This window comes from Amblyomma maculatum, chromosome 1 (genome assembly GCF_055883805.1).
Source record: "Amblyomma maculatum isolate TAMU_Amacu chromosome 1, ASM5588380v1, whole genome shotgun sequence".
Taxonomy (NCBI): domain Eukaryota; kingdom Metazoa; phylum Arthropoda; class Arachnida; order Ixodida; family Ixodidae; genus Amblyomma; species Amblyomma maculatum.
The window spans coordinates 283412024-283423233 of NC_139344.1; the positions used below are offsets into that span (position 1 = coordinate 283412024).

General features: G+C 46.0%; 1 long non-coding RNA gene across 1 annotated transcript; it reads left to right on the forward strand.

Annotated features, from left to right (window-relative positions):
- Positions 1 to 972: 972 nt before the first annotated feature.
- Positions 973 to 2770, forward strand: LOC146206708 (uncharacterized). The gene is made up of 2 exons (XR_014703277.1): positions 973 to 1381; positions 2687 to 2770. It is a non-coding gene; the product is annotated as an uncharacterized LOC146206708 (long non-coding RNA).
- The last annotated feature ends 8440 nt before the right edge of the window (positions 2771 to 11210 follow it).

An 11210-nucleotide genomic window follows, 5' to 3' on the forward strand; every position in this document is an offset into this window, starting at 1 on the left:
CCGGTTTCCGCAGCATCACGAAAGTAGGCGAGAAGTTCGCAGCGTTCACAGCACCGGATGCTACTAGCTTTCCGCTGTAGTACCGCCCGCGAGCGCCCGTGAACGGCAGAGCACGCGGTGCAAATATCGCTTGGCCGTGTGCTCCTCCGTAGTCGTCGCAAGGCCTATAGGTTGTTTCGCATCGAACTATCAGTGGGCGGCGCTTTCGTATGGCCAGCTTAATAGGATATATGGCTCACTCATAGCACTGCCTTATTGTCAACCTTGCTGTCTGTTCATAATAAGAGACAGGAGCAATTCAAATCGACAACTTGGATAGCGTATACGTGTACTGCAAGGGTGAGCTGCGCCGCTCCGCCGGCGACGATGGCTATGAAGTTGTGAGCAGAAATTTGCTTGTATCGCAGCAATTACACCTACTAGCGACTCGGTATAGGTCAACGATCCCCAGGAAAGAATAATTACTGACATTGCTTTACTTCAGGGATCATTATTTAGGGGGAAAACAAATTCTCGCACACTTTTCTGACGCCAGTGACAGCGGGGCAGGATGCGCCGTAAAGGTGCTGGCTTGGCGCTGGCGGCTTGCAGGAGGAAAAGCGGTGGCGTCTCCGGCCAGCGCTTGAGCGAAATGCTGCCTGTCAAGTGACGACTTTCTAGAGATTGGGTTACAAATAACTCCAACTTCGTTGATGCAGCTTGAGATACCGCATACCATCGAAGTGCAGCAGCAGACGAACGCCTTCGCCTTAGGGCAAGCACTGAGAGCGAGGGTAGCTATTCATGTGTACGCATCGTTTTCGGTTGGTGACAGCTCAAATCTCTTGCCTATTAAAAGAAACGCTCATGAAATTACGATAAACATTTCAAAACATTGTAATTCTCAAAAAATGTATGAGTGATATGTCACTGCCCTGCTGTTGAGACTACACACTCGCCTGCCAGACAAAGTATAGTGAGTTCACCAAACTCACTTCACGCCGAGGGTGTTCGACAGCGAGTGTCATTAAAGTTCATCGTGTGACACGATGCGAATGACACTAAACACGAGTGCACTTGTTGAAAGTGAAACTAAACTTGCTCGTCTGACTGTGGCATTAGAAGGGGTCGTCGCCGCCAAGACCGGTTATCACGAGGCGCCGCCGCCATTTTCTTGCATTCCGCTCCCGCCGTCCCGCGGACGCCCACGCTAGACACGGAAAGCGGCATTCTTCCCATAGTCTCTGCAGAATTGTTGAGTGCTGCGTTCCCCAGTGCACTAACAGTGTTAAAAGTGACCGGAGAATGTTTTCTTTTCCGAGCTTAAAAACGACCTCTTCTATGGACTTTGAAAGTGAAGCGGGACAACTGGCAGCCGACGAACTACTCTTGCATATGCAGCGTAAGTACCCGACTTCTCTAGTGCTAAATTCATTTTCGGTCTTATGTAAGCTTGTCTATGCGACTGTTTCTGATTAGCAGATATACCATTTTGTGTACCTGTCGGAGGCGCCATGTCATGCTTTTGCAGCCTTCTGATATTTGATCGCTGTAAACGGACGTAATCTCTTAGAGCTCGAGAGCGATATGGATCCTTCCACGCATTTACACCTTCATTAATACACTTGGCATCACAAAATAGGGCTCAGGCTGGTAAATATATTACGATGTTTCTCAGCCACGAAGCTTGAACAGGAGTGCATCGCGCATACTTCACAAAAAGCCTCGCAGCCCGCTTAATTTTGAAAGGCGCATCTGGCAGTGTGAAAATTATGTTAATCTCGGAGCGCAGTGCCTTAGGCTTTCTCTACGCTGCGTCACATTGAGATCTTTTATATTTTTATTTTGCGCGAAAACTATGCTATTGAAGACATTTATTATCGCCTATCGTATGTCACGGAAGTATCGCATAGAAATGAAAAAATAAAATTAATGTAAGTACATCTATTTTGTGCGTGTGTGCGGAGTTGAACCCATATGCATGTCAGTGTGCGTTTCTGTAATTTTCTTGATTTATCGTAATTTATTCTTATTTTTCAGGGAATAATGCATTTATAATAGCAACAAAAGTTTTTCGTTCAGGCTCACTTTGATGAATCCTTTTATGAACAAAATAAGGCAGACTGATGAAACAAACTGAAGCAAAGTGCTGTACCAACGGATTTCCCATTTGATTCACTGCCTAATTGCATACATTCGTTGCCAAAAATGTGGGGGTCGCCCGGAAACAATTCAGTGGCATTTGAGCCACAGGCCCGGCATGGGTCACTTATTTCGCCTTTAACAGGTTATGTGTACGCGTGTATGTATCAATTCTGCTTCTAACGCTCTTATCAGAAGCATTCTTATTCAATTCTACTGTCGATCGGCTAACGCAACAACCTTCATCTCAAACACTTACTTCCCCCATTTCCGCTTGAAAGGTAGAATCGGTCGCCTTTTTTGATTAATACAAATAAAATTAACCAAGGCGACATTGTAATTAATAAAGGGAGCGGGGAACAAATCAAGTAATTATGTGCCCCTTTTGGCGCCTACGCTTAGATTATTTGCGGGAAAACAACAACACAAAAATATTGCCGAGACGCTGGTCATGCCTTCTTTTCGCTCTGCCCCTTGCCTTGATTTTCAATATTGCATGATTCCTTCTTTTCCCTTTGCTTTGTGCTCAATTTGATCATTGGTTTGTACATCTTTCTGCTTCCAGTTGCTCCAAAGAAGCGAAAGCCACATAGAGACAGAACGCAGCCTATTTGTGCATCAAGGTAATAAATCATTGTTGCGTGCACTTGAGTCTTTGTTTTGATTTCATAGTGTATGCATGACACAGTTTGCCACCATTGCATAATAGTGTAAGTGAAAGTAAGCATGCCATGCGTTCGCGTTTGAATATGCAGCTGTTCATTTCGCGTACTTCACTTTCCGCTATATCCACACGTAAGCGCTATGATAGAAGTTGACAGCGCTGGTATGACAACGAACAGTTGCCCGCCGTGATCGTATATCGCAAAACAAAAATAACCGCTACATTTTCGCTAATCGTCTCGAACTAGCGAATACATCACCAAATTTTTACTCTTACTTTTAATCTAAACTATAAAAGGAATGATCATCAAAGGTAAAGTTGAAATCAATTCAAGCTACCACTGGTAGCGTGGCCACCTCTATCTAGGCGCGTCTAGCAACCGCGCGCCTCGCGACCAGCCCATGCAAGAAAATGGTGGTCGCATAGCAGACGACGTGGTTGTCCTCACCCTAAGCGGAGAGCGGGTGCGCATCGAGGTACCCTACGTGAAACTGCATTGCAGGGTGTCTATTCCTGAAGCTTGCAAGGCCATCAACACGGACAACCTTCGTCCCATCTCTCTGACTTCCTGTGTGGGCAAACTAATGGAGACGATAGTACGCGACAGGTTATCCGAGTTGATGGAATCCCAACACATTTTCGCGGACACCATGTTCAGGTTTCGCCCACACAGATCTGCACACGATGTCTTGCTACAACTCAATCGGGCTGTCCTCGACCCCGTCGAGCACCCCATAATGACAGGGGGTGTGCTTCTTTACGACGAGGGACCAGCAATGTGACCCAAAGGCTCAGCAATAACAGCACCTAAGTGTAGTGTGTGCAGAACTTCAGGAACTCAGTCCGGCCGCGAAAGTTTTGCATGTTGTGCAGTGACTGGGCACGAGAAAAGTGCTTGTGAACTGGCAAGGACTGACCTGTCGTGAATGTCATCAGTGCCACCGAGGGACTGTGAACCGAAACTGTGAATGTATACTGTGTGTAGGCGAAGGAAAAGCCATGGCCTTAAGTAAGTATCCGGTTCGTCTAGGCAAAAAAGCCCAGCAATCCTCTTTGGTAGGGCGTGTAAGGCTGCGGTGATTCATTTCCAAACGTTCCGGCGCGCACGCCGGAGAAAAAGGCATGGATTAAAGGACCGAGCGGTTTTCAGACGGAGGCGCGGTCGATTGCATAATCCCGGCCATCCCGCTGCGTCTCCTCGCCCCCGTCGACATGGGCGAAAAGGCACGCTGGCCCACACATGGACCTGGTCTTCCTCACTCGTGTCCTTGAGAAGGCCACGCGTGTAGACCATGACTTCCAGAAAACTCCAGGGTTCTCTGGCGAGCCGGAGGAGGGGAGCATAGCTTTGGCAGCGCTGCGCAGTTTGCGCTCCTTCGCGTCTCGAACGTTCGGCGGCGGTTATTTGATGAGAGCGCGCCGAGTGGCGATCGCCAGTTCTGGTCCTCGACGAAGATATGAGCAGTAACTGGTAGGCCCCGGACCTATGCATGAGCTCAAGTGTCAGTTAACGCGCCTGCTAGCGGAGCAGTGTGTAGCGCGAATCAGACTTCTGTGAAGTGTAGTTACCTCTATGTCTTTTATAAATAAGTTTTCTGTACTTCGTGTTTTTGTTATTCGTGTTTATAGCTATTACACAGTTACGCAGCTTACATCGGTGGTTCATAGTTTCGCTTACGCTCTTGACAAGTCTGGTCAGGTTGACATCATCTTCATGGACTTTTCCAAAGCATTTGACCTCGTATCTTACTCTAAATTAATCCAAAAGCTTCAAGTAGGCCTTCCTAACGTTATCATTAACTGGGTATCAGCTTAATTATCGAACCGAATGCAATTTGTTAGTATCGATAACCATCATTCAACTAACCTTCCTGTCTCCTCTGGTGTCCCGCAAGGAAGCGTCCTTGGTCCCCTATTATTTTTAATATATGTGAATGGCATCGTTAAAGTAGTCACACATCTCGTGGAATTCAGGCTGTTTGCAGATGACTGTATATTATTTAATGTAGTAAATTGTCGTGAAGACCAGGACTTGCTCAATTTAACCATAAATAATGTTCTCAAATGGTGTAATCAATGGGAGATGAAACTTAACACTAAAAAAACGGTGTTTATGAAACTAACCAATAAAAAGAATAGTTTCGTGTACCCTTACGTTCTTTCATCCTTCCAGCTTTCTGAGGTAACTGAATATAAATATCTTGGTGTTACGATAAGCAATAATCTGAAATGAAATACGCATGTAAGTAACGTTTGTGCATCAGGTTTCCGTAAACTCTGTGTTCTCAAACATAAACTACGGAATGCTCCCGCTGACTTGAAGCTTTCGGCCTCATCATCATAATCATCATCATCATCAGCCTGACTATACCCACTGCAGGGCGAAGGCCTCTCCCATATTTCTCCACTTAACCCGGTTCTGTGCTAGCTGCATCCACTATCCCTGCGAACTTCTTGACCTCATCCGCCCACCTAATTTCTGCCGCACCCTGCTACGTTTTCCTTTTTTGGTATCCAGTTTGTTACCCTCAGCGACCATCGGTTATCCTCTCTTCGCCCTACATGTCCTGCCCATGTCCATTTCTTCTTCTTAATTTCTACTAGAATGTCGGTAACTTGAGTTATTTCTCTGACCCACTCTGCACGCTTTCTATCTCTTAATGTTACCCCTACCATTTTTCGTTCAATAGCCCTCTGAGTTGTCCTCAACTTAAGTAGAACTCTCTTGGTTAGCCTCCACGTTTCAGCCCCATAGGTGAGTACAGGCAAGATGCAACTGTTGTATACTTTCCTCTTGAGCGATACCGGTAAGCTGCTAGTCATAATCTGCGAGTGCTTGACAAATGCTCTCCATCCCAATGTTATTCTTCTTGTTATTTCCTTTTCATAGTCCGGATCTGCGGTTACTACCTGTCCTAAGTAGACATATTCGCCTACTACTTCCAGTGCTTCGCTACGTAACGTAAACTGCTGTTCCTTCCCGAGGCTGTTGAACATTACCTTAGTCTTCTGCATATTGATTTTCAAGCCTATTTTTCTTCTTTTTCCTGTCTAGGTCATCAATCATTATTTGCAGTTCATCCCCCGAGTTACTTAGCAATGCAATGTCATCCGCACACCGCTGATTACTGAGGTATTCTCCATCTACCCTTATCCCTAACTGCTCTCATTCCAAGTGTTTGAATACTTCCTCTAAGCAAGCTGTGAATAGTACTGGGGAGATCATGTCTCCTTGCCTAACACCTTTCTTTATGGGAATTTTGTTACTTTCTTTATGCAGAACTATGGTTGCTGTGCAGCCACTATATATATCTTCCAGCTCTTTCACGTACGGCTCGTCTACCCCTTGATTTCGCAATGCCTGTATCACCGCCGGTGTTTCAACTGAGTCAAATGCTTTTTCGTAATCAATGAATGCTATGCATAAGGGCTGGTTGTATTCCGAGCATTTTTCTATCACCTGATTGATGGTATGGATATGATCGATAGTAGAGTACCGTTTCCGAAAACCTGCTTGATCCTTTGCTTGATTGCAGTCTAAGGTTGTCCTGATTCTATTAGCGATTACCTTAGTGAGTACCTTATACATAACAGACAGTAAGCTGATCGGTCTATAATTTTTAAGGTCCCTAGAGTCCCCTTTCTTATGAATGAGGATAATGTTTGCATTCTTCCATGGTTCCGGTACCGTCGATGACACCAGGCCCTGCGTATACAGGGTGGCCAGTTTCTATAGCACGATAACCCCCCCCCCCCCCCCCCCCGTCTTTCAGCAAATCTGTAGTTATCTGATCCTCCCCAGCTGATTTCCCCCTTTTCATAGTTTTTGATGCTTTCTTGACTTCGTACTTAGTCACTGGTGGAACGTCTGACTGTTTTTACCTACCGCCAATCTCATTACGGTCTTGACTACTTTGGCTACCGTAGAGATCTATATAGAACTCCTCGGCTACTTTGACTATCTTGTCCATATTCGTGATGACGTTGCCCGCCTTGTCCCTTATCGCATACATCTGGTTTTTGCCTATGCGCAATTTCTTCTTTGGGCATAGGCTTTTGACCTATTCATCATTAATCAGACCCAAGTTAAAATACGCATGCGTCGTCTGGGATCCATTTACTAAAACTAACACACAAGCACTTGAAATGCTCCAGCGCAAGGCGATCCGATTTATCTTTTCTAAATACCGTTCAACAGACTCACCAACTGTTATAATGCGGGAGAACAGGATTCAAATATTGCAAGACGCAAAATTCTCAGATTAAAATTTCTTTTTCTTCTAAAGCACAGGAAGTTGTCAATGTGCCCAGATTCCTATATTAAGTCACTTTCCGCAACACGGTCAACACGGCATCGTCACTCCGGTTCACTAACCCCATTTACAGCCAGAACTAACTTATTTAAGTATACCATCTTCCCTCGTACCATAAGTGATTGGAATGCTTTGCCTATGTGTGCATTACGCACCACAGATTCCATTAAGAAATCGAAGATGAACGGCATGAGTGTTATCGGCTTCATCTTTTCAATTGCTTTCAGTGTGTTTTTTTTTGTACTTGTATCACATTGCATTGCATCTCCTGCAAGGGCCCTCAAGGGTCTGCAGTATTCTGTAAATAAAATAAAATAAATAAATACACGTCGCCCGCCAAGTCGATGAGCATCTTGAAGGGGTGCAGAAGAATGGAAAAAAACAACAACAAAAACTAATCTTGATATTACTGCATGCATGAGCTAATCATGTTAGAAGCGAGCCTTCGAACCGACACCATTCATTCGTGTGTCGTCGTCTATTCGTGTGTCGTCTTCCATTTGTCTCTGTATATCAAGTAGCGCAGTATTCAACAGAACCATATATATGTACAGTCTTGGTCAAAAGTCCCGAAGACAAAGATTTTCGTCTCAGCCGCAAAATGGAGCCTTCATGAAATCATTAAAGGCCAAAGGGCATTTCAAAGGCTAGAAAATAATTTCTTATTACAGTGAGAAACTGCCGTGTAGCATTTCACAACCCTTTAGTCTTCAATGGCGCCGTGACAGCTTCATTTTGCAGCTGAGACGAAAATCCTTTGGCTTGATGACTTTTGACCAAGACTGTACCTAAATCTGCATGCCTTCAAACGTAGGTTTCCACGAATAGGGCTCTGAAGGGCCGCTTGAACCATGGCAGTCTACGTGGAACACGCAAACGCACACCCCGCGAATACAGTACTAGCTGCAATATCTTAAATATAACTGGAAAAGCTCATTCGAAAACATTTCACCCACGCAAATCGAACATTTTCGCATTCATACACGTAAGCACTCTTAAGTGTCTGACCGAAATTTCTGCGACTTGCACGCCTTTTTTTATTTGTTAAATTCGACTCTCTTTGAGAATAATTCAAGATACTCAATCATTTCCGCCTCTCGCTCAACCCGACGGGTAGCGAAAACGCTAAATAACCAAAGTCCACCTTCTCTATGTGAAACTGAGCAGTTATCAACTGGCGGACGGTACTTCTATAACCTTGTGCCCAGAACCCGCATGCTAACTCAAACGATTCAGCGTCCGTTTACACCAGAGCTTCATTACTGATGCCAGTCGAGGCACGACCAGGCGCGATATATCGCACCCGCCGATTATGCATGCAGATTTCAACCTGTTCAGGCAAGTCGCCGAAATGATTGATCGACAACAGCATGTTGGGCCACATTTGCACTGAGGGAGAAAGTTTTACCGGAAATACCGGCCCATAATTTATAAACACACTACTTCGTCCGACACATTTCTGTGGCAACTAGTCTGTGGTGATAGGCTCGTGTGGACGAATAAAGAAAAAAAGTGATTTACGAGTAAGACTCCCGTGTTGGGGAGAAAGGCCTTTAAATAAACGCCGCTCAACCAGTTACAAGGTGCAGCGAACGCAGGAAAGACAGCGTTTCGGCATTTGTTCTCTCTGCAAGAATAGTCCGATACGTTGGAGTAAAATGCGAGTCGTCAAAAAAAAAAAAAAAGAGTTGGTGAGAAAACATAGGAGGCCTTGATTGACCATACTCAACACTGGTCGCCAACCTCAGAATCGACGCTTGCAGAATAAGTATGGCTGGTTCGTGAGGTCATGGGGATTCTCTGGACGACGCTCCTTGCTGCCTTAATACTGACCTCCTGATTATCGTGCTGTAATGCAACCCTGCCCCCCCCCCCCCCTCCCCCCTTCTTGCGCAGAAGCAACCGCCTGGAAAGAAAAGCTTCCAGGCATTGCCGGCGCGGTTCCGAAGCTCCATTCTCTTTGCCTATTGGACATTGCCATCGTTGGCATGCATGACTCTTATTTAAAAAGAGCGTAATTATTATACCATTATTACTGTAATTTTCCTGAACACAACCTACAGCCCTGCAGCGACAGCGTGCAAGGGCGCAGCCGCGTGCCCCCTCCTCGTTTCCTTCGGTAGTTCGGCCAAGCTGCCGTAGTTTCTGAAGTTTCTATTTTCTTCCCCTCTTCCGCGGGAGGCGAGCGAGTCGGTGGCGAGCCGGGCGCGCGCCGTATTTCAGCATTTGCTCCGTGTCAGTGGTCCCTGCAGCCGCGGCTCGGTGCGGGCTCGCGAGGGGAGAGCGTGTCCCCGAACAGCCCTCTGCGCGCGCCGAGATTGCGAAATAGTCACCCCTCAGAAGTGCTCAACGACGATCGGGCCGAGACAAAGGGAGCAGTAATAAATGAGTCGAGGCGTAGTAAAACACCCCTCTCTCCTGAACTCTTTCGTCCGCGATCGGCGCGTGCCGAAGGTGCGAGAAGCGGCTCTTCATTTTTCTTCCTCTCGCCTGGAGGGGGACGAAAAGAAGCGCACAGACACGAGGGGCGGGCACATGCGACGTGTGAGAATCGCTTCACTCGATTAGGCGCCTATGAATTTTGCACGGGAAGGAGAGACACAAAAATAATCCCCGCTCTATTGCCCGGGTCATGCATTTGGCGCCCCGAACTGTTTTTGTTTTCTCGGTTCCGGGCAGCTTTCTGGTGTCTCTCTCTCTCTCTCTCTCTCTCTCTCTCTATATATATATATATATATATATATATATATATATATATATATATATATATATATATATATATATATATATATATATATTTATTTATTTTTCGGAAGCACAGCGACTTTCATTCTTCTCGTTCGGAACGGTGAAGCTGTAACGCGCGCTGGTTCTTTCAGAATTGCGTATCTTTCTTTCTTTTTTTTTTTTCGTATGTATTCACGTGTTTCTGAGTGTGGAATGCACGAATGCGGTGCGAGATTCTTTGACTTGGTCGCTTTCTTTTTTCCCTCTCTAGTAAAGGTGACGATTCGGGCCGTTCTTTATAAAAGCAGTAAAACCGTTCCGAGTCGTCGCGGGTGCCGAATGGCTCGAGATAGAGCCCGGTAAAGTTTCTGCGTGTAAATGCAGCGCCCGCGACTCGAGTGCATCGGTTCAAAGCGCTTGCAGACAATAGCTCTTGAGTGTGATGGAGGCTTGCCGAGTTTATCAGCTGACGCCGTTTGAGGAATATTTGAGTGCGTGTCTGAAAACGTACATCATCAAAGGTTATTTATAAAGCGTGATGTTCGTTTTCTGGTAAGGTCACCATTTTTAAGGATTGCAATTCAGGGTTAAAGAATTCCGAGGGCACTGCAGAATCTGCAGTGGATGAATGCGAAAGCCTGAGCGTTGCTGCTGCACACGGTACATCGCGCGCCCCTTGTCGAGCACAATCAGCCTTCCGTTGAACGCATTAAAGTTCACCGGCGTTTACAGGAAAGGAAAAACGCAGTATCTGTCACTCGCGAAATCTCGCTGACACATCTGGCTGACAACACCAAGGGAACTATGAACTTTGGACGACACAGCAACGCTAAGGCTTACGGTCAGTGCAGATTCTGCAGTGCTCTCGGGATTTTTTTTATTGGATTAATTGACTGTCATTACACACTTCGGATCACTATCACTTTTGGCTCGTTAAGTCAGAAACAAATCCACTTCCGGTTAGCGTGACGTCACATCCCTTGGACGTCGACATTAGCCGCATGGATATTTCGACGTCGGATTGATTTTACTGTGGCAGTGGCTATTTCAACGCACGGAAGTAACGTCATAACCAGACGTGACGTCATAAACCAGACGTGACGTTCAGACCGAATGACGTTGTTGGTTTAATGGTGGATTGCTGAAATGTTTGTACTGTCTGTGCTCCGTGCTGCCTGGTGCTGGTGAGACCGTAGGCCCAGCGATCTGTTGTCGATGCGACCGTGTTGCATCTTCTCTTTCTAGGTGTGTTCACCGTGACTGCATCGCATTTTATTGCTTTTAGCATTGTTCGTAGTCACTGCTGTGCTTTATTTCAAGCCCACTTAGCGGGTTTGTGCTAGCGCCCTTCGTATTTGTGGGACCACGCCTCTGTAGCCTAGCTA